This window comes from Canis aureus, chromosome X (assembly GCF_053574225.1).
Source record: "Canis aureus isolate CA01 chromosome X, VMU_Caureus_v.1.0, whole genome shotgun sequence".
NCBI lineage: Eukaryota > Metazoa > Chordata > Mammalia > Carnivora > Canidae > Canis > Canis aureus.
This window is the reverse complement of record NC_135649.1, coordinates 15,556,501-15,579,773: the sequence shown is the minus strand read 5'-3', so window position 1 is coordinate 15,579,773 and position 23,273 is coordinate 15,556,501. Positions and strand designations below refer to the sequence as shown.

Sequence of the window (23,273 nt, the reverse complement as noted above, 5' to 3'; positions counted from 1 at the left end):
ACACACACACAGAGAGAGAGAGAGAGAGAGAGAGAGAGAGAGAAAGGCAAAGACACAGGCAGAGAGAGAAGCAGGCTCCATGCAGGGAGCCTGACTTGGGACTCGATCCCAGGTCCCCAGGATTGGGCCCTGGGCTGAAGGCGGCACTAAACCACTGAGCCACCCAGGCTGCCCCAACAACATCCCCAATTCTAAAGTGGGACCCTTTATAGAGGACTGGCAGTGGGGTTTGTAGAAATTGGTTTTGTAATCCATATCCTGTCAGCAATCTTGAAAGAGTAAAAAAGGGTTGAAAATAAAGACAGGGAAAAAGCCCATTCCTTTATAGAGAATTATTGGGTTTCTGTGGCATGCTTTGTCACTTTTGCACCTGGCTTCAAGTAGGGTAGAGAGATGGGTACTTTCCCCACACTGTATGTCAAATGACAGGGATTAGAAGAGACCATCCTGAGGGCTTGATATGTGTCCCTTGGAATTTGGGAGACATAGAACACAGGTATCTGATTCTTGGCTGAGAAATCTAGAGTCTAGGTCTATAGACCTGAGGAAGAAGAGGAGGGGAGGAGGGAGAGAGCAAGAGCAAGAGTAAAAGCAACAGAGGGAGCAAGGGAGGTGTATTGTTTTGCTGACGTGGATGATTTGCTTTTGTGTCCTGGGCCAAGTGGATCTACAGGGGCAAGTCAGCTTGCAGACATCTTAAAAAAGGACTCTGTCCAAGAGGCTATCCGGAGGGAGAGGCAGAGTGTCCCAACTTCTCATGATGCTCAGAATCCCAGTGAAAGGTGGAGTCATAAGAGGCCAACCAGAAGGGTAGACATACAGATTAATGGAATAGTATTGAGAGTCCAGAGGTAAACCCATATATCTATGTCAACTGATTTCCCACAAGAATGCCAAGACCATTCCAATGGGCTAAAGGAAAGCCTCTTCAGCAAGTGGTGCTGGGACAACTGGATGGTCACATGCTTAAGAATGAAGTTAGACTCTTATTATATATATACCATATACAAAAATGAAAAAATGGATCAAAGGCTTGTATGTGACAGTTAAAACTATAATAAAATCCTTAGAAGAAAACATAGGGGTAAATATTCATGACGTTGGATTCTAATAATGAAAACGACAGCAGCCGGCATTTCTTGAGCTTTCAGTAATAGCCTGGGCACTTTCATTTGCATTATATCATTGAAGCCTCATAATCACCTTAGGAGGTAGGGAGTATTATTGCTTCCATTTTACATACTGAGATTCAGAGATGTAAGGTGCCTTGCCCAAGGTCACACAATTTGTAAGTGGTAGAGCCAGGACTTATCCCCCCCACCCCCACGGGTAACAAAATTTTATTTATTTATTATTTATTATTTATTTATTTATTTATTTATTTATTATTTTTATTTTTATTTTCTTTAATTAATTTATTTTTTATTGGTGTCCAATGTGCTAATGTACAGAATAACACCCAGTTCTCATCCTGTCAAGTGCCCACCTCAGTGCCCGCCACCCAGTCACCCCTACCCCCCACCCTCCTCCCCTTCCACCACCCCTAGTTCGTTTCCCAGAGTTAGGAGTCTTTCATGTTCTGTCTCCCTCTATGATATTTCCTACCCATTTCTTCTCCCTTCCCTTATATTCCCTTTCACTATTATTTATATTTCCCAAATGAATGAGACCATATAATGTTTGTCCTTCTCCCCTAGTTCATTTCCCAGAGTTAGGAGACTTTCCTGTTCTGTCTCCCTCTCTGATATTTCCCACTTATTTTTTCTTCTTTCTCCTTTATTCCCTTTCACTATTTTTATATTCCCCAAATGAATGAGACCATACAATGTTTGTCCTTCTCCAATTGACTTATTTCACTCAGCATAATACCCTCCAGTTCCATCCATGTTGAAGCAAATGGTGGGTATTTGTCGTTTCTAATGGCTGAGGAATATTCCATTGTATACATAGACCGCATCTTCTTTATCCATTCATCTTTCGATGGACACCGAGGCTCATTCCACAGTTTGGCTATTATGGACATTGTAGAGCCAGGACTTAAATCTTGATCTACTTGACTCGATAGCCCGGATACTTAAACACAATACTACACAGCCACCCTGAAGCCTCCAATTGCTGACCTGGTTTTCTTGCTGAGGCAAATCAGGCTGGACACCTGAGGCTGACTGTTATTGCTGGCTGCCAGTGGATGAACCCTCCCCATTCACTGCAATTCAGTCCTGGGCCTTGCTCTCTCATTTCCTACTTCTGTACCATCTGCAGTTGGCCTAGGTCCTCCTGTTTCTACAGGAGCAGAACAGCTGGGTTAACCCTTTCCTTCTGGAGGGGATCTCAAGGGAGGGTAGGAGCCAAGGGCTGCTCCTGGAGAGGCCTGGCAATGCTTTTACTCTTCATTAAAAGTTTATGTGCATTATACACTTCATTATATGCAATTGGGTTTCTTATATGGCACTCCAGTGCATAAATGACTCCCTAGACGCGTTTGTGAGTTTCCATTGTTATAATATAAAGGCTAGCCAAGTCACAAAGCAGACATGTTTTAAACTATTCAATTATTCCCAGTACAATAACCAAATCCAGGGGAGGTTTGGCTTTACACCCTCCACAGGATTGCTTGCTGGACAGTGTCAGTATTTCTATTGGTCGAAACCTTTCAGTTTTCAAATATGAGTAGTCAAGAAGTTGGGAAAGGCCATCGGTAGACTATTACTGCCATTTTCAGTTTATCGTGAATTGACTTGTATCCTGTTGTACTGTGGGCTAGTTTGTAAGTGTAGATCCAAGAACAACTAATATTTTTATACTGAGAAGATGATGAGACCATGGTACTGTGTACCTTGGAGGGTTGAGAAAGAAATTTGCCTTCATGTGTTCATTTGCTCACTTAGTCATTTTCAGCTGGTACTTACTGAGTATTGACTGTGTACCTGGCACAGTACTAGGCACTAGCTGTGTCAAGATGAATATAAGACAAGCTGCTGACCCTCAAAGGACTCATTCTCTAGGGGCAACAGGTACTGTTACTATTAATCTACTATTTCATTATAGTGTAATAACTGCTGTTGGAGAGAGATTTTCAGAGTATTATGACAAAATCAAACGAGACAGTGGTGCCCAAAGAAAACATAGCTGATGAACAGCTATTTTTCTTAGCAGAAAGGTATTTGGCTTCTGGGAAGTGGGTGTTCAGCTGGCTGGACTAGAGATGGCCCCGTGGGTTATCTGGAAACCCACATATTGCAGGTGGCAGAGTTGCTGCCAACCTGGTACCCTGCCTGGTACCCTACTTCTTCAGGGGCCCAGGACTGTTAGGTGAGCAGGAAGGACATTTCCACGGGATCGAGTTTACTTGTTCCAGCCGTTAAGCCCATTCTCACCGACACAGTTGCGACATCAGTTTCCATGACATCTTGATTCTGCCCCTCCTCTTCATCACCTCTGCCACCATTAAGGTCCTCATTGTGTCCTTCCCAGACTACGCAGGCAACAGCCTTCTAACTGCTCTCTCCCTTGCCAGAGGACTAATGTGAAAGAAAGTACCACAGAGGGGGAGGCGAGGGACCCTTTCCGCGGTAAGCAGCCCTCAGACGCTCACGTGCACAGGCAGCCCTCTCCTGTGCCTCCGCTCAAGGCAGCTCGTGAAAAAGCCCATGGGCTGGAACCCAGCCAGAATTGCTAAGCTTTTCTCTATTTCAGGGACCGAGAGAGACATAACATTTGCTGGTGCACACTAGAGAAGCAGGTCTGAGAGTGTGGATGTTTCGGGCCAATCCATTCCTGTTACCAGGAGGAGAACTTGAGGCACATGGGCTCCTGGTTTGGTGAGAGGGTCAGGGTAGGTGATATTTTCATCTCAGCTCAACCATTTACTGGCTGTTGGGACCTTGAGCAAGTTACTTAATCTCTGAGTCAGGTTTTTTTTTTTTCCAGCTATAATATGGGAATAAAGATAAATGAATAAAAAGTTAAATTTAATTTTTAAAAAATCAAAAATAAAAATGAGAAAAACCTCAGAGAACTGTGAAGATTACATGAGGTGATGGTACATAAAGCAATTGGAATAGTGGCTGGCACAGAGTAACTTCAGTTTTTATAATTATTGTTTTTGATATTATGGAGAACAACTAGCTTTGTTATTATGATTATTTGTATGATTTTCTTTTAAAAAAAAACAATCATTTCCATATTGATAGTCACTTCTAGTATGTTCTAAAGTTACCAAGTAGCCGAAGACTTCCATGCAGGGTACAAATTCTTCCTGGCTTGGAAATATAGCTTGCTCTGCTACTGAAATATATTTAAATCTATTTCCTAGTGACATTCTGTTATTGCAGGTTCTTTCCCAGAGCTTGATTATGTTTAGAAATGCAATATAGTTGTGTCACTTTCTTTCCATCATTGAGGAACAGACACAAGAAGAAATGGGAAACAATTGTGTTAAGCATTCAGGGAATGCTTTTTAAGGCCATGTTAGTAGAGGCCGTGGCCAAAAGGAATATTGAGGTTTCTGGGGCTGCCTCATGGCCAATAATAAAATGGTGTGCTTTGAGTCAGATTCTCTCAGGGGGCTCCTACCCCTGTTATTACTCATTTGGTGTCCTCCGGAGTGTCTTCCCCACCTGTACTTTCTTCTAGAAGTGATCTGTGGTTTCTTGTGGATCTAGTTAATGAGATGGGAAATAGCCACCGCTTCATTTGTAAGTGGCCCCCCTATTGTGAATTGAAGGTAAAAAGGTGCGAGCCAAGTTTAGATAAAGACCAGTAACCACCAAACCTTCAAAATGTAAATACAACCAGCTCCAAAGTAAGAATAACCCAACTAGTGTTCTATAATACAAAGCCTTAGAACAGAGGTCGGCAAACCCCATACAGGGCTAGATAAGTATTTTAAGTTTTGTGGGCCATAAGATTTCTGTCACAATCTCTTGACTTCACTATTGTAGCGGGAAAGCAGCCATAGTATACATAAACAAATAGGCATGACTGTGTTGTAATAAAACTTTATTTACAAAAACAGGCATCAGGCAGGATTTGTTCTGAGGGCTATAATTTGCTGACCCCCCAGCAAAAAGTGATAGAAGTCCAAGCGAAGACAAGGAAATGAGCCTGGGGAACAGAACATAAGGCTCTTTCTGATCCCAAGGGTGATAAGTGGGGAGCACTAACTAGCATGATCCATTATTGAAATCTGCAGGGAGAGGAAGGGACAGTAAGAACAGAGTCAGTGGGTCCCCATTCCTTAGAAACACTAAAGAGATGGGGGTGGGGTGAGAAACGCTAGGAGGGGCATTCTAGCTAATCCATGGTGATTTATACTTTGGTATGTCATCAGAAGGGTTCAACTCAAGGTGAGGTAATGGAGCTACCATGACCTATTGACCTTGTTATGTCATCAAAAGGAGCAGCTTTTGCTCAGAAGATGGTGGATTTATTCCTAGTGATTCCCACATTACCCAGAAGCCTGTAACTTGTTGTAGTTCTTTGTAGTATTCCAAATGTGTCAATAGCAATTTGCTAACACACATAGGGTGTGTGTGTGTGTGTGTGTGTGTGTGTGTATAAGCAAGCACTTTAGCTAATTCCTCTTTTCATTCCCATGGGACAAAATCGGAGCTTTGCAGAAGGGAAGGAAGTGGTGGGAAGCCCGATGGCCACCTTGGCCTGAACGTTGCCGTCACTGGTGTGCTTACTTGAAGAGTATGATTCAAGGAAAGCAGCCCATGCCTAGAGTAGGAATGACTGAAAAGGCATCTCATGTATTTAGAGGAAATTCAAAATACAAACCTTTGCCCATAGTTGCGTGAAAAGAGGGCTCAGTAGCCCTGATGTAGAGATTTCTGGTCTTTTGCAGCTACACTGCTTTAACAGGGCCTGGTACCTGAAGGCTGGCTCCTACTGGGACTAACTCCATCCAGACAGCTCCGAGTATGTTCATTAGGTGCTGATTAGCTTTCACACAGGTGGGGAAGGGTAGGAGCACAGATAGAGAGGCGGTGCTGATTGTGTTAAGCATAAAACACCATCTGTTTCCCAAGTAAGAAAAGGAACCGCATCCGTGCTCCCTTTTTTTTTTTTTTGTATATTTTTTATTGGAATTCGATTTGCCAACATATAGTATAACACTCAGTGCTCATCCAGTCAAATGCCCCCCCTGAGTGCCAGTTACCCAGTCACCCCACCCCACCCCCTCCCCCGCCCACCTGCTTCTTGAGGCATACCAGGCGGCCACTGAGACTGCTGCTCCTCCTTTGCCTACTCTCGTCTTCTACTTATATTTATGGGTCTCAAAGAAAGTTGGGAAAAAGTAAGAAAACAGCAAATTATCTATCTGAAGGCTGTTGAAAGAGATGCTAAGTTCCTAACCATCACATTCAGGCTTGCTGATCAGAGTGAATGGGAGATTTTTTTTTTTCCTAATGCAAGCATTGTACTTGGCTTGAAAATAGAATACTACATTGATTCTTTTTCAATGTAAGCACTTTTTCCCCCCCAAGACAAGCAGACTTCCCAGTTAGCCTGCTCTTCAAGGCACTTTAATATGGTTTTGTTTAGGACCAAAGAATGCAAATGAGCTGAAATGCAGATTCCCCTTTTCTAACAAAATAAACAGCCTGGAGGCGCCTGGGGGAGGAGGGGCAGCAGTTGCTGGAGTGAGCTGATGGGCACTTGAGTTCACCTGATAAGGGGTCCTCGCTACTTTGTTGCTGCCCACACAGAGCCAGAGGCTCACAATGCTGCACTCATTCCAGCCAGCCTCCCAGAGCAAACCACCCCACCACCTGGCCTTGCCCCATTCACCATTCCTCTTTCCTGATGAAGAAAACTTTCTTGCCCAGCAGGTGGTGGGGGGGGCCCACAGTGCTATGCAAAGCTTCTCCTCGCTTCTACTCTTCAATTCATGACCTCACTGGTAAAGAGCCCCATCTTTATTATTGTTAGAGCTCGGCAAAGCCAGCTGGAAGCCAATCAGCGTGACTCCCGCCCCCACCCCAGGCAAATGAGGGGAGCAGGCAGCCTGGCCCTAGAGCCGTTCTGGGGCTTCAGTTCTGTGGGTGCAGTATAAGATGTGCAGCCTGTGGCTGGGAGGGGGAGGAGAGAAGCGAGCCCTGCCTGCCGATGCCTGTCCCCATTGGATTCTCTGGGGCAGCTTTGTTGTACTTCTGGGGGAGTCAGTCCCCAGCACGCTGCGAGGGCAGCTGCAGTGGGGGAAGGGCCGCCTATCACGGCTCTCAGACACAAAGGGCCCTGGAGACTCCTTGACTCTGGAGGCTGACGCCGGATAACTAACCTCCCAGCCTCCTTTTCAAAGCACAGTGGTCCTGGCTGCTTCTCGATAGTGGCCACTTTATTTGTGTGCAGGACAATATATATATTGCCTCAGCAAGAGTGTTTCCCAAGTTAGAAATCAGGTTGCCGATAAGGCAACCCCACCCCACCACCCTTTACCAGAGACCAGTGATGCACTCAAGACCCTCCACCATCCAACACACTTTCCCCCTGCACCTCTTGCCTGACCTCCAAGGGATCCAGATTTAGTGCCTGGTCATCTTCCAACCCCGTTGAGCATACCCTCACCCCCACATTTGAGCAGTGTCATTTCTTCTGTTAGGCTACATTCCCTTCCTTCTTCCACCATGTCCCAATCTATTCTTCAAAGGCCATCTAGACCTGCTACTCTCCAAATACCTCTGGCATTTATTGTCTGTTTACCTTTGGGGCACTTAATATATGTCTTCGAGAATTCTTAATGTGTGCCTTTTCTGATTTTCTTGCCTCTACGGATAGATTGTTAGCTCTCCCAGGGCAGAAATTTTTCTTATATCCCTTTCAGAACTTACTAGAGTGCTAGGAAAATAGCAGGGGCCCAGTCAATATCTGTTCATTTGACCACTTACAGATTGACAACCCTTGATAGCATGGCTTAATGTTTGTTTTTCCTGCATTGGGCCTTTGCCTACCAAAAAGGGGAAGAAGGCAGCTCGGTGGCTCAGCGGTTTGGTGCCGCCTTCAGTCCAGGGTGTGATCCTGGGGTCCTAGGATCGAGTCCCGTGTCGGGCTTCCTGCATGGAGCCTGTTTCTCCCTCTGCCTGTGTCTCTGCCTCTCTCTCTCTCTCATGAATAAATAATAAAAATAAAATCTTAAAAAAAACAAAAAGGAAGAGAAACTAAAGTTTGTGTCTGTACAGTATATGGCTCACAAGCATATATCTGCCTCATTTATTCCTTTCAATAATTTTGTGAGGGTTGTTATTCCTACTGTATAGAGAAGGAAAACCAAGGCTCAAAAAGTGAGATGATTTGCTTTGGTTTACATAGCTGGAAAGTTGCAGTGCTGAATTTTAGTCCAGGTTGGTCTAATGCCAAATCCAAAGATTCTTATTTATTTGGTTTTTTAAAAATGTTTTATTTATTTATTTATTCATGAGAGACAGGGAGAGAGAGAGAGAGGCAAAGACATAGGCAGAGGGAGAAGCAGGCTCCATGCAGGGAGCCCGACGTGGGACTCGATCCTGGGACTCCAGGATCACGCCCTGGGCTGAAGGCAGGCACTAAAACCACTGAGTCACCCAGGGATCTCCCCTATTTGTCTGTTTTTTACTATTATTCTGCCTCCCTGACTCTCGAGTACCAGTGTCCGGGTGGGGGTGGGGGACTGTAGTTTAGAAAGAATAGATTTTACTTTCTGATTATGCAGTCATATGTGATTCAATAAGAATTTGATTATTTTTTTTAGACTTTATTTATTTATTATTTATTTATTTATTTATTTATTTATTTATTTATTTATTCATGAGACACACACAGAGAGAGAGAGAGAGAGAGAGAGAGAGAGGCAGAGACGTAGGCAGAGAGTGAAGCAGGCTCCATGCAGGGAGCCTGATACAGGACTGGATCCCGAGACTCCAGGATCACGCCCTAGGCAGAAGGCAGACACTAAACCACTGAGCCACCCAGGCATCCCAGCATTTCATATTTAGTAAAGCATTTTATATGTATCATGCTAGATACTGAGAGGGATGTGGGGAAGAACAAGACTTCTAGGAGCTCATACTCTCACAGAGGAAAAAAATACCTATTGAACCAAATTCAGATAAAAAGCTGGCCCTGACATTGAGCTATAGGTTATGAGGAAATGAGAGAGGGATTGATTTTGACTGAAACTCTCAAGGAAGTAATCTTGGAGAAGGTTGAATTTTAGTTGCATTTCAATGGAAGGGTCAGGTTTTTACAAATACAGATAGAGAACCTTACAGACTAGGGGACATTTGGAGCAAAGCAAACTAAGGTTGGATAAGTCCTAGGTGTATGTATGGATATGAACCTATTCTGGAGCCCAGAACCATTGGCTGAGTAGTGTTGTGGTCACAAAATCCTGGTGGAAGAGGTCCTATCTTGTTCGCTTTATGCACTATGCCTAGGCCATAGTCCATCTCTAAATAAGTAAGATTCTTGGGCTCAGTGATGCAGTACCTGAAGTCTTCAACTCAAGCGGTGAAGAGCCCAATGTAGTGAGCAACAGATCTCTCCTCTTTTGACTCAATGGCTTATTGCAGGCTCATGATTTCATGGATGGTAAAAGTTATGAAGTCTAATATGAAAGCTGATGAAGTTTAATATGAAAATGAGAAATGGGTTATTAGAAAATGAAGAAAAGGCTATCCTCATTATAAAGTAGCAAAGAACTTGGGTGATTTGTGTTCATGTTCTAGTGTTTTGTGGTCCTTGTGAGCTATGAAATTGGATATTTAAGCTGAAGAAATTTCTTTTTTTTAAAGATTTATTTATGATAGACATAGAGAGAGAGAGAGGCAGAGACACAGGAGGAGGGAGAAGCAGGCTCCATGCCAGGAAGCTGACGCAGGACTTGATCCCAGGACTCCAGGATCGCACCCTGGGCCAAAGGCAGGTGCTAAACCACTGAGCCACCCAGGGATCCCCAAGCTGAGGAAATTTCTGAGCGAAGTATTAAAGGAGTGGCTTGGCTTTTCCTGACTGCTTATAGCAAAATGTGAGAGAAATGACTTAAAGGTGGAATTGCTAAGCAAAAATGAAGCAGAACTTAAAGATTTGGAAAATTCTCAGCTTATCCATAGAGCAAAAATGAGAGCACTAATGGTGTGGTCAAGCAAGCATTTGATAAGGCAATCAGTATGGACCAGCTGTCTCAACAGACACCAGGCACTATTCTTCAAGACAATGGAAGAATGACCCTGAAGGTGATTCAGAGATCATCAGGCCTGCCATTCACATTGCAGGCCCAGGGTGCACAGCTCAGAAGACATGGCTGCCTCTACTTAGGTTTCAAAGGGCAAGGTAAAGACCTCAGTCCGGGAGAACCACAGGCACAGGACTCCAACCTGGGAGAGATGCAGGTGTGAGATCCAAGCCTGTCAGAGTTGCAGGGTTCTTGCAGAGGTGCTGTGTGGGTGGGGCCCAGGCAGAGAGCGGCTGCAGAACCAAACTCCCTTGTAGGGATGGCGTCACTACCCTAGTGGATCTGGAAGGTAAGCCATCAAGCCAAAGGGCATCATTAAATCATTCTTGAGCCTTAAGATTTAATGTTGTTTGCCCTGAGGAGCTCTGGGTGGCTCAGCGGTTTAGTGCCTGCCTTCGGCCCAGGGTGTGATCCTGGAGTCCCTGGATTGAGTCCCACATTAGGCTCACTGCATGGAGTCTGCTTCTCCCTCTGCCTGTGTCTCTCTCTCTGTCTCTCTCCTCTCTCATGAATAAATAAATAAAATCTTATAAAAAATGATGTTGTTTGCCCTGTTAGGCTGTGGACTTACCTGAGACCCATTATCCCTTCTTTCCTATTCTTCCCTCATCTATCCTATGCCTGTTTCAACATTGTGTTTTGGAAGCACACTTCCTTGATTTCCAAGGTTCACAGCTAAAGAAGAATTTGCCTTGGGATGAATCCTTACTCAAGTCTTACCCATATCTGATTTAGATATTAAGATGAGGCTTTAAACTTAAACTTTGGAGTTGATGCTACAAGTTAAGACTTATGGGGCTGTTGGGATAGAATGAGTGTCTTGTATGTAAGAAGGATATGCATTTTGGGAGATGAGGCATAGAATATTATGGACTGAATGCTGATGTCCCTCTAAACTTCGCTTGTTGAAATCCTAACCCCCAATGTGGTGGTATTAAGAGGTGGGACCTTTGGGAGGTATCTGGTCATGAAGATGAGGAGCCCTCATGAATGCGATGAGTGCCTTTATAAAAGATGCCACAGAGAGCTCTCTCCCCCATTCCTCTATGAGGATACAGCAAGAATACAGCCATCTGTATTCTCCAGCCACCCCAGGAAGTGGGCTCTCACCAGACTTTGAATCTGCCAGCACCTTGATCTTGAACTCCAGAACTGAGAAGTGTTTATTGTTTAAGTCACTCTATCAATGGTATTCTGTTATAGAAGCACAAACTGACTAAGACAGTCCATGTGGATGGGAAATTCTGGTTGCTCTCTTAAGTCCCTATCTACAGGCAAGAGAGTGTCCTGGAAAAAAGGTAGTCTTTGGAATCAGACACACATGTGTTTAAATCTCAGCTCTGCAACTTTGTAGATTCATGATCTTGAACAAGTTATGGTACCTCTTTGAACCTAATTTTCTTCATCTGTAAAATGAGGATAAAAAGAGCTTCCTTGCTAGGTTATTGTGTGGATTTAAACAGGTAACATATATATGGTAACTGACTCAGTACACATCATATAGTTAAGTCCTCAATATATAATACTGATGAGTCAAATTTTTCTGCTTCCAGCAGAAAGGCCCCCATTTTATTATAATCCATATAAAGGATAGGGACCTTACTTGCTTTGTCTCATACCTAATACATTGCATTGCTATTGTAGGTACTCAAATATTGGTTGGTTGGCTGATTGGTTGGTTGGTTGGATGGATGGATAGATAGATGAGAAGAACAGCATTTAGCAAAGTGTCTGACATATAGTTGACGCTTAATAATTATTCATTAAACTGACTTAAAACCAGCCCAATCGGGTAAGGGACAGGGAAACAGAGACCAGATAGTTCAAGAATCCTTAAGTCTTATATCAGCCATTTTTTCCCCACCAGTCTTTGTGAATGGAGAGTTAAAAGTTTCCCTTCTCCCCTTTTAGTGATCTATCAACCTTTCTAAGATGGAAATTAAACAGATGGTCAAAGGTTAACTTATCAACCAACAAAGTAAAAGCTGACCAGCCACAAGGGTTTCTCTTTTTAAGGTAATTGCTTACTGCTAAGCTCTTGAAAGCAGCATCTTCTGGGAGGCTGAGAGGGAAGATATTCATTGCTTACAGTGAGCTTGAAATACAGCTTTGGTAAGGTCCAGAGAGGCCTGAAATTTGTTTGGGATCCAACAGAGAGGAAAAGATAGTGTTTAATTCATTTTAGATGAAATTAAAAATCTCTACCTTGGAATTGCTATTTCTTTTCCTTTTGTCCTTCTACAGTTTGAAACCAACTCCTTGACAGTTGCTTTCCACTCACTGTAGTAGCCAACATTTGTGTAAAAGGTTTAGTCTGCTCTAAGACTTGGGCTTGTGTCTTCATTAAGGACATATTTGCTGAGCACCCTGCCAGGCCCTGCAACTCTTCTAGTGGCTCATATAAGTTTGCTGAATCCCAGGCAAGTCTCTCATTAAATGGTATTATAATCTTTGTGTGCTAAATTTGATTTCAAGATTTGTAGAGATGCTTCCATCTTATTTATGTCAGAGTAGGCAGCTGCCTCCATGGCAGTAGTGGAGGGATGTGGAAAATAAGTCTACCCTAAAATATCCCTTTCTTAGCAGGCTCAAAACCTCTACCCTTAGCGTTACCAAAAAGGTCAATAGTAAAGGAGGGAGCATTATCTTTTTTGTAGGAAGTCCTGGGTGACAAAAAATGTTTTACCATTCCTGTTAACATGGTGACCCAGTTCCTTGGTCTGCTGAGCTGCCTTGAAGCTTGGCCTCTGAAGGGTTTCCATGGGGCCAAAATGACTAATGCCACCTGAGTTGGGGGCTAGAGAATAGAATACTTGAGTAAGCAACCATGAGATAAGAGGGAGCAGAAAAGATTCCTGAATGGCAGAGCCTGAAACAAATATGATCTGCTTCATAATCTTGCTTCCAAATGACCCTGTAGATGAGCCTCTCTTAACAGAAAGCAAAATGTAGTCTGAGTAACTTCAAGTTCAAATTCAATGAAAACCATACTTTGGGACCATTGCCTACTATTTTGTATGCATTGAATGCTACTTTCTTTGTTTTCTCTGACATAAGCGCATTCATGGTGCTCTCTTTCCAAATGTCATCAGCATTATCACCTAAATTTAAGTTCAGAGGTCAAGGTATCCTTAGTCCACAATAAAAACTCTGCCAAAAAATCTTCTCAGATCTGGAGTAACTGATCTTCCAAAGTTCTAGGGAGGGGATTTTCCTTCCTCTGAAACTAATCTAGACAAACTGAGAAGTTGAAAATGGGCATGAATTATCTTTCATTACACATATGTCTACTTTAGCCCATCTCACTTGCCACAGCTCTAAATGTATAAATAGATCAGAGTACAAGGCAATGGGAAGGAAGGAGAGAGAAAACTGTAGAGAAAGCCAGGACAGAGAGATGCATGGGGACCAGGACAGAGAGAGAGAGGGAGTAAGGGAGGGGATGAGAAAGTGTAAGAACCAAGGAAATGAGAAGAGCTATAAGGCTATATTTTGTTATATGCCAGATGTTTTTAGAGGTACAGATGATGTAGTAGGAAACAGAACAGAACAGACCTACCTAATCCTTGCTCTCATGAAGCTTACCATTCAATGGGGGGAAGGTAGAAAATAAACAGGATAACTAACTGAAATATACAGTAAGTCAGTGGTAAGTACAATGAAAAAAAATCAATTAGGCAACAAGAATAGCAAGCACGCGCCAGGGACTTGCTCTTTTAGATAAGGTCAACAAGAAAGGCCTCACTGAGAAGCTAACATCTGAGTCACTTTCTCAGCTATTCCCTAACTCATAGTTCTTGGTCAGGGTGAAGGCTATTCAGTGTGGAGCAGGAAATTGCAGGATGTGAGGTGATGAGGTTTGGCTCCAGTGGAAACAGTATCTCTTCTGGTGGCAAATGTCCTCAGAGGTCATCTCCTCCAGCTCCTATATCTGCATAAAGGTGGTAAGTGATTTGCCCAAGCATAAAGGCAAGGGAGGAGCAAAGCTAAGAAATCTGTTGTTTTTAATTCCAAATCCAATGTCGTTTCCATGTTACCTTGGGGCAATGGGACATAGCTATTTCCTCTTACCCCCTTGAAGAATAGAAAATGTGGATATTACCTTAAATGTTTATGTGAATCTCCTGGGAAGCTTGTTACAAATGAAGATACCAGGGCCCACCACCAGAAGATTCTGATGTAGATGGTTCACAAATCCCACTTTGAGAACTCCACCTAGGCTCTTGGGCAGAATAGTAGACCTTTTTATCAGTTTTGTTTTGAGTCATTTTCAGATCTTAGTTCCTCACTAAAGATGCTTTGAAGTCATTCCATTTGTCCAGCAAGTCTTGTCATATTTTCTCGAAATGGGTCACCATTCTTCTCATCTGTGTTCCTTTAGAATCTTCTGTTATGCTCATTGGGCATGTGAACCCATAAAAGAAATAGTCCAGAGCACAGAGACTGTGAAAAAATGTAGTGGATATAGGGGCACCTGGGTGACTCAGTTGATTAAGCATCTGCCTTCATTCAACTCAAGTCATGATCCAGGGTCCTGGGATCGATCCCCATGTTGGACTTCCTGCTCAGCAGGAGAGTCTGCTTCTCCCTTCCCCTCTTCCCCTATCATCACTTGCTCTCTCTGTCTCTCTCTCTCTCTCTCAAATAAATAAATAAGATCTTTTTAAAAATGTCATGGATATGAAGCTGAAAAAGAGATTTGAAGGCAGATGATAGAAGAGTTTTAAGGTCAGGCCAAGGAATTCAGACTTTTTTTAAAATTTTTTAATTTAAATTCAATTTGCCAACATACAGTATAACACCCAGTGCTCATCCCATCAAGTGCCTTCCTCAGTGGAATTCAGAATTAAACCTGTTGAAAGGACAGCTTTTATAGAGTTTTCAAGAGACAGATGATGTTATCACATTTTTTTCTCAGAAAAATAAGTCAGGCAAGATTGTGTGGGATAGGTAGTGGTGAGCAACTGATGACAGTAGGATAGTTTTATTAAATAATTTTAATATTTCGGGATCCCTGGGTGGCGCAGCGGTTTGGCGCCTGCCTTTGGCCCAGGGCGCAGTCCTGGAGACCCGGGATCGAATCCCACGTCGGGCTCCCGGTGCATGGAGCCTGCTTCTCCCTCTGCCTGTGTCTCTGCCTCTCTCTCTCTCTCTGTGTGACTATCATAAATAAATAAAAAAAAAAAAAAAAAAATTAAAAAAATAAATAATTTTAATATTTCAATCAAGAGCAGAAATGAGCTATAGCTATGAGCATGAATCAAAAGAGGGCATGAGCAATGGAAGCTATTGGAGAGGTTACAATCCACATGATTTGATGACTGATTGGCTCTGTGTGGTAAGAGAGGATAAAAGAGTCTGAACGACTTCAAACATTCTGGGCTTGCAGTGTCATGATCTGAGATAGGAACTGCTATCTCAGGGAAATAGGAAAGAGCAAATTTGGTAAAGCAAGAGGCAATGGGGCTGCATATTTAAGAGAGGGGTTAGATTTAGAGATCCAGATATGTCAGTGATTATTCAACAAAATCTTTTGAGCACTTGCTATGTTCCAGGTGTTTGGTGTACAACAGTGAACAAAGAGATAAAATCCCTTTCTTTTGTGGGGCTGACATTCTAGCATGGGTGAGGTGGGGGCATTAATAAACAAAATAAATATGTATATTATCTTATAAATCAGAACATAAATGCTATGGGAAAAATATTTGAGATCAAGGGAATGCCTATGATAGCTCCAGAAGAGAGGGACACAAAGGGAGAGTGCAGAGTGAGAAGCAAAGGGGGCTAAGAGCAGATCCTTTGCAACACTGACATTTAGAGTTTGATGGGAAAAAAAAGAGTTTGATGGAGAAATAACAGTGATTAACCAGCAGAGGAGACTAAAAGTGAAGTAGAAAGGCTAAGAGGAGTACAAGGTGATGGGAAGATAATGTTTCAATGAGAGAGTGAGTATCAGTGTCAAATGATGGCAGGCGGGGTCAGAAACAGAAGGCAGAGATGAGGCCATTGAGATCAGAAACTAAGAGGCCATCAGTGGAGTGGCAGAAGCAGAAGCCAACTCATAGGTGTGACTTTCATTTATAGTATGATACACAATTGTAGGAGATTAAATAGAGAATGAACAATAAAGAAGTAGAGATGAGGAATGAAGGCAACTCTTTTTAAAATTTAGAAAATAAAAGGAGCGATTAGGATTGTACCTTGAGTTAGAAAGAAATAAAGTGATGGGGAGCATTTTTGGTTGGGGGATGGTTGTGAGGAAGACTTGGGAGTGTCTGGTGGCTGAGAGAAAGGACCCAATGGGGAGGGAGAGTGTGATCATTAAGAGAATGGGAAATTACTACATGACAGTAGAATTGAGAGTATAAAGAAGAATTTATATTTTGGCACTAAAAAAAAAAAAAAAAAAAAGGCTGAAGTTAACATTGGAAGCAAAAACCAAACTATAACAGGAGACAAGGAAAGCAACAGCCAAGGAAAACAAAAGTTGACTTGAAGATATGGAAGGATTGTGGTGGAAGGGAATGGGAACTGAAGACGTTTATGTTTTATAACTTGACAATTTGAGAAGCATGAAAATGGTCAGAAAAACAATCATGAAGAGATAAATGAGAGAATTGGGCAGCATTGTTCTTGGTCTGATTGGGGTTGTATATATGAGTGTGTTATGGGGTCACTCAGCATGAGTTGCTTGTGTGTTCACTAAGATCTCTATAGATGGGAAGGATTAAAACTATGCGTGCACTAAGGATTGAGTTTAGCACAGTAGTCTCAGAAGAGGAGGAAATTAGGGAAAATAGATTATCATCGCATTTAAAGTAGAAATGGTTGCCTCTGGTTTCCAGAATGGGTAGAACTGGAGGTAAAAGCAAGTGCTGTTGGGAGACAAGAATAGAGAGGAATCAAGAGAAAAAGTCCAATGGACGGTTGGAAGAATAGATTTAGTGGGAATGAGGGAGAGCAGAGCTAGAAGGCTCCTGTTGGAGACAGAGCTTAGAGAGGGCATTTATAATAATTAAGATCTCAAGGTTAGAACCATTTGAGGTAATAATAAAGTCATGGAGTGGCCACTGAGTTGATTGCTCAAGTACAAAGGAGATGAAAGTCACTGGAATAAAAGAGGTTGTGATATTGTGATTTATAAGAAATACATATTTGGTCAGTCAGCTGACCAAATATATATAAGAAACATACAATATAATATATATAATATACAATATAAGATTTATATTATATATTTATATACACATAAAATGTACACATAATATATAACATACTATACACATAATATATGATATATAATAATAGTACATAATATATAGCACATAATACAGAACATATATAGCATACATATTACATATATAGCACACAACACACAATATATAATACATGACATATGTTATATAACATATATACTGTACATCATATACAATATATGAAAATATACTATGTAATATAATATATAACACACATATCACATATAGTATATAACACATGTAATGTATAACACATATATCATATAACATATCATATACAGCATATGTAATATATAAAATATTTCAGGGATCCCTGGGTGGCGCAGCGGTTTGGCGCCTGCCTTTGGCCCAGGGCGCGATCCTGGGGACCCGGGATCGAGTCCCACGTCAGGCTCCCGGTGCATGGAGCCTGCTTCTCCCTCTGCCTGTGTCTCTGCCTCTGTCTCTCTCTCTGTGACTATCATAAGTAAATAAATAAATAATTTAAAAAAAAAAATATTTCATATACAATGTATTATATATTATATTGCATAGTACATATACCATATCACATACTATATGATAATGCCATATATTATATTACATATTACCCATAATGTGCAATATACATATTACATTATATAATAATTCACTATATATCATATATTTATTAAACCTATTATATATCATATGTAGTATATGGCATATATAATGATACATACCATATCAATATGTATATGTTACCATATAATGCATTATTTGCATATGATATATAGAATATACCATATATTACATATGATACATAACATATCACACATCACATCATATATGCACATATAATATACACCATGTATTACAGATTGCATATAATATAATGTAATATAATATGAAATACATATAGCATAATATGCATATAACATATACAATATATGATATAATATAAAATACACATGATATATAACACAGTTATGACATATAACACACAGTATGCATAACATACAATACACACAATATGCAACACAATATATAACACACAACATATATCACATGCAGAATACCATATCACATGCAATATGTTGCATATTATATATGCTATATATCACAAATTACATACTGTACGAGCTGCATATATCATATATATGCCACATCATACATCATATATTGTATATCATACCATGATATCCCATGGTTTATTGCATATGGGATGAATTGCATGCTGCATATGCAATATGTGATATATTACATGGGACATATATGCATACTGCATATATGATGTATGCAATATAACATGTCACATATTGCATGCATTTAATATGTGGCACATTATATGTTCTGTATGCAATGTATTGTGTATCATATGTGTAATATGTGATATGTAGTATATCAGATATGATGTATGGTGCATATCTCATATGATATACAGATATGATGTATGGTGCATATCTCATATATACATATGATATATCTCATATGATATATGATGTATGTGATACATCATGTGTGGTATGTGATAAATGTAGTATATAGCATGCATGATGTATGCAGTTTATGCATGTGATATATAATTTATAGTATGTATAATGTATGTGATGAGATATTTCACATATATGTGGTGTATTATATATTGTGTTGCATATTGTGTATGATATATGTTATACCCAATATGTTATATGTCATGACTATGTTATATATTATGTATTATATATTATATCATGTTATATATTGTATATGTTATATACATATAAAATATTTATATTATATTTCCTTATATTATATGCAATATGTAATATATCGCATATATTATATATGCATAAACAACATGTGGTTTATGATATATATTATATTGTATATCATAATTTTTCATACATATTATATATGATATATTCTATATATGATACATTCTGTATGTGATATATAATGCATGTTATACACGTATTATATACATATTAATATGATATACATTACATATTACATATCCTATATTATTATATTATTATGATACATTATGTTATATGTAATATAGTGCATGTAATAATGTATATAATAAATATTAAAAATTAAATGAATTAATATATAACAAGTATATAATGTATAAGTTATTATGTACTGTAATATATATATACTGTATCATATTATATATGTAATATATCATATAGTATGTGATATATAATATATGGTATATAATATATAATGTAATAATATATTTTTCTCATATCTATTTGGTTTTTGTACACAGTTCCTGGCTCAGAGCTCCCCAAACCCTTAGAATTTCCTGAGCAATAGGAATATCTTTTGTCATAATATTTGGTCTCTTGCTTCATGAACTGAGGATTTTCTGAAATTGCTTCAGAGCAATAAAAGTGAAATAGGTTTCTTGTTATTCTTAACAAGCCCCTTTGGCCAAGACTGGATTTATGTTAATGAGGTGACTTTCAAGAAGCACCATAAGATGGAGGTAGGTTGCCAGGGGAACCAATCCTGACTAGAGGATTGGAACTTTCAGTCCTACCCCCTGATTTGAGGGAGGGGAGACAGGCTGGAGGTTGAATCAGTCACCAAAAGCTAATGACTTAATTAATCATGCCTATGTTATGAAGCCTCCATAAAAACCCGAAAGGACTGGATTCAGAGAGTTTCCAGGTTGATGGACACATGGAGTTTGGGAAGAGTGGTGGCCTGGAGAGAGCATGAAATTTCATACCCTTTCCCAAGACCTCACACTATATATCTCTTCATCTGGCTGTTGATTCATATCCTTTATCACATCCTTTACTGGTAAACATGAGTGTTTCCCTGAGTTCTGTGAGCTGCTCTAGCAAACAAATCAAACCTAAGGTGGTTGTTGAGATCTCCAATCTGTAGACAATCAGTCAGAAGCACAGGTAATAGCCTGGGGCTCCCAGCCAGTGCCTGAAGTAGGGGGTTGGGGGAAGTCTTGTAGGGCTGAACCCTTAACCTGTGGAATCTGATACTAGCTCTGGGTAGATAGAGTCAGCATTGAATTGAATTCTCAAGACACCCTGCTGGTGTCCAAGAGTTGCTTGGTGTTACAGAGGGAACTGTCCCTGCTCCATTGGAATTGGATCTGGGAACACCAGTTCTAAAAAGAGAGGTCAAGGCCAGTGTCATGTGTGGGTCACGTGAAGACTCAAGTTGTTCAAGAAGGTAAGAGGAGGATATATGATGGAAAGAATATGACAATGTGGGTTCCAGGTTGTTCAGTGGATGCAAAGGAGTGGCTATGTGGGGGATATGGAGATGATTGTGAAGATAGTTTATCTGTCAGATGATGAGGGCTTCAAAAGAGAAGGAGGAGTTATTGATGAAAGGAAGTCTAGAAGATACAGTGGGAAGTCTAGAAACTCCTACTAGTTTTCTTTACCCCAGGAATATATGGAGTGGGGATGAGTGAAGGAACTATAGTTTTGCTAATTAATGTGTAGCCTGTGGACCAGCAGCATCTGGACTCACCTAGGAGCTTGCTAGAGATGCAGAATCTCAGGTCCTACCCCTGACCTACTGAATCACAGTCTACATTTTATCAAGATCTTTGAGTGATTTAGATATATAATACAATTCAAGAAGTACTGAAGGAAGTGCCATTATCAGAGGAAAGCTAATGTTTGGTGAAGGAGTAAAAGAAACTTTCCAAAAAATGTGTTAACAAGGCCTAGGGATGTGTGTAGTTGGCCTAAGTGGAGAACTAACCAGTTACAGTTGGCACTAAGGTATGAACTTACACTGATTAAGATGTTCCTCTGGTGGGGTGAACCCAGCCAGATGGTCTTTGTCCTGGGTTAGCTCTGGGTGATGGAGGGAACTGCTTGGTTGTGGCTGCTCAGGCAGCTGGTAAATCTTCCTGGAAGGTTCTTCTTAGGGAAAAACATCAGTGCTTATAGTCTGTAGCTTGGTTTGTAGCTGAGGCCTGGTGGAGTTACTTAGAATAATGAGGCTTCTTGCTGTGGAACAGAATCCATGTTGGAAGGCAATGTGAACATTTTCTCTTAGTTGATGAGATAAATCCTTTGTGAGGTGATCTGTTTTGAATCAATAGTTAAGTGTGCGATGGTGGTGTCAGCAAAGTTCTTTACAGAATGTTTACCCTCCCCACCCCGAGATTTTGAAGTGGGTCTGGGAAAAAGTTGAAAATGTCAACAAAAGAGGACAAAGGTTCTTCCAGCCAAAAACTTACCAAAGTTGCCTTTAGCTTTGTTTACTGCTTTTTCTTTCTATATTTGTTTTACTAGCTTCATCATTTTCCTTTCCATATAAGAGGTGAATATTAATCTGGCAATATTAATTAAAATACCCTAAAAACTCTAAGTCTTAAAACTTAAATGAGTACAACGTATACTGGCTGAACATATGTGCATGTAATAATATCAATATTGCAAGCCCCTGCTGTGAGAAGCCATAGCAAAGCATTTTTTGCAGACTTACTTCTGGGATCACTAATGATTAATTAGTGTGTATCATAATGTAAAGCAAATGTCACCCTCGCTACCTGGGGTTGCTGTCATTTGAGAGCGGAGCGATTTCCTGTTGCTCCCTGACACTAAAATGTAAACTGCCTGCCACCTTGTGGAAGATGGTAGGTATCTCATGCCCAGAGTAAAAAGCAAGTGAGTCTCTGATCCTTCCAAGTTCTCTTGGGAGTTTTCATGGATGCATTGTTGCCTGCAGATAAGTGTAGTAAGAATTGAAATGGAAATGATCACATCTCAATTAAAAATTGCACAACTGCATTTCCTTTCTCATCGTGTATTTCGAAACGGAGGCATTGATACCAAATGGTAAACGAACAGTGTCTTCCCGTTGGACGGCTGTTTCTTGAAGAACCGTGAGGTGGCCAGACCTGCTCGGTGTATTGGCTAGCCCCAAGAGAAATCACAGCTGATTGAGCATTTGAGACCGCTAGCTCCGAGGCAGAGTGCTGGCTACGAAGCAGTGGACTGAATGCCACGCCAGTGGTTCATGTAGTTTTCGACCGAAGTAGGATTCTTGGCGCATTCCGGAGTTTAACCTGCTCCTCGGGGGCCCTCAAATGGCTCTACTCAGGCAGCCATCAGCTCAGTTGATTACTGTAACTCGCTCAATCCCAGGAAAATGTGTGTCCTGGGGAATAAATAGTTATTCCCTAACTCCAATCACAATTTAGAAAACAATTGCATCAGTAAAGGGCCGCTTGGAGGAGACAGGCGAGTAGAGCCGTGGAGGGAATTGGTGTTTGGAAGAGCAAGAAAATAAGACTGTCCGCAAGTTCCCTAACAGGTGGTTTTGGTCAATTTGAGGTGGGAGGGAGTTAAGTGGCTGTTTCATGAAATTGACTGGTCAATTTAGTCAAAATGGTCAATTTGGTAAACTTGGATAGACTCAGTCAAAGTTTTTTCCAGAGGGACTGTGACAACCTGGATTCACTCTCATCTTACAGCCCCAGTCCTTAGGAGTGCAGTCTATCTATCTATCTATCTATCTATCTATCTATCTATCTATCTATCATCTATCTATCTATCTATCTATCTATCATCTATCTATCTAATCATCGTCTATTGGCTTTAAATATCAAATGCACTTCTGGGCTTTAAGTTCATCTTTGCATTCCTGACTTTCTAGTAGTAGTGCAGGAGCTAATCCTAGTGATATCGAGATTTATTTTTAAAATATGGAAGGAGGGACGCCTGGGTGGCTCAGTGGTGGCGCATGCCTTCGGCTCTGGGCTTGATCCCTGACCAGGGATCGAGTCCCGTGTTGGGCTCCCTGTGAGGAGCCTGCTTCTCCCTCTGCCTGTGTTTCTGCCTCTCTCTCATAAATACATAAAATCT

General features: G+C 41.0%; 1 long non-coding RNA gene across 1 annotated transcript in view; it reads left to right on the top strand.

Annotated features, from left to right (window-relative positions):
* The window catches only part of LOC144308053 (uncharacterized), a 93,838-nt gene that overhangs the window by 65,415 nt on the left and 5,150 nt on the right, over nt 1-23,273 (top strand). The window lies entirely within an intron of this gene.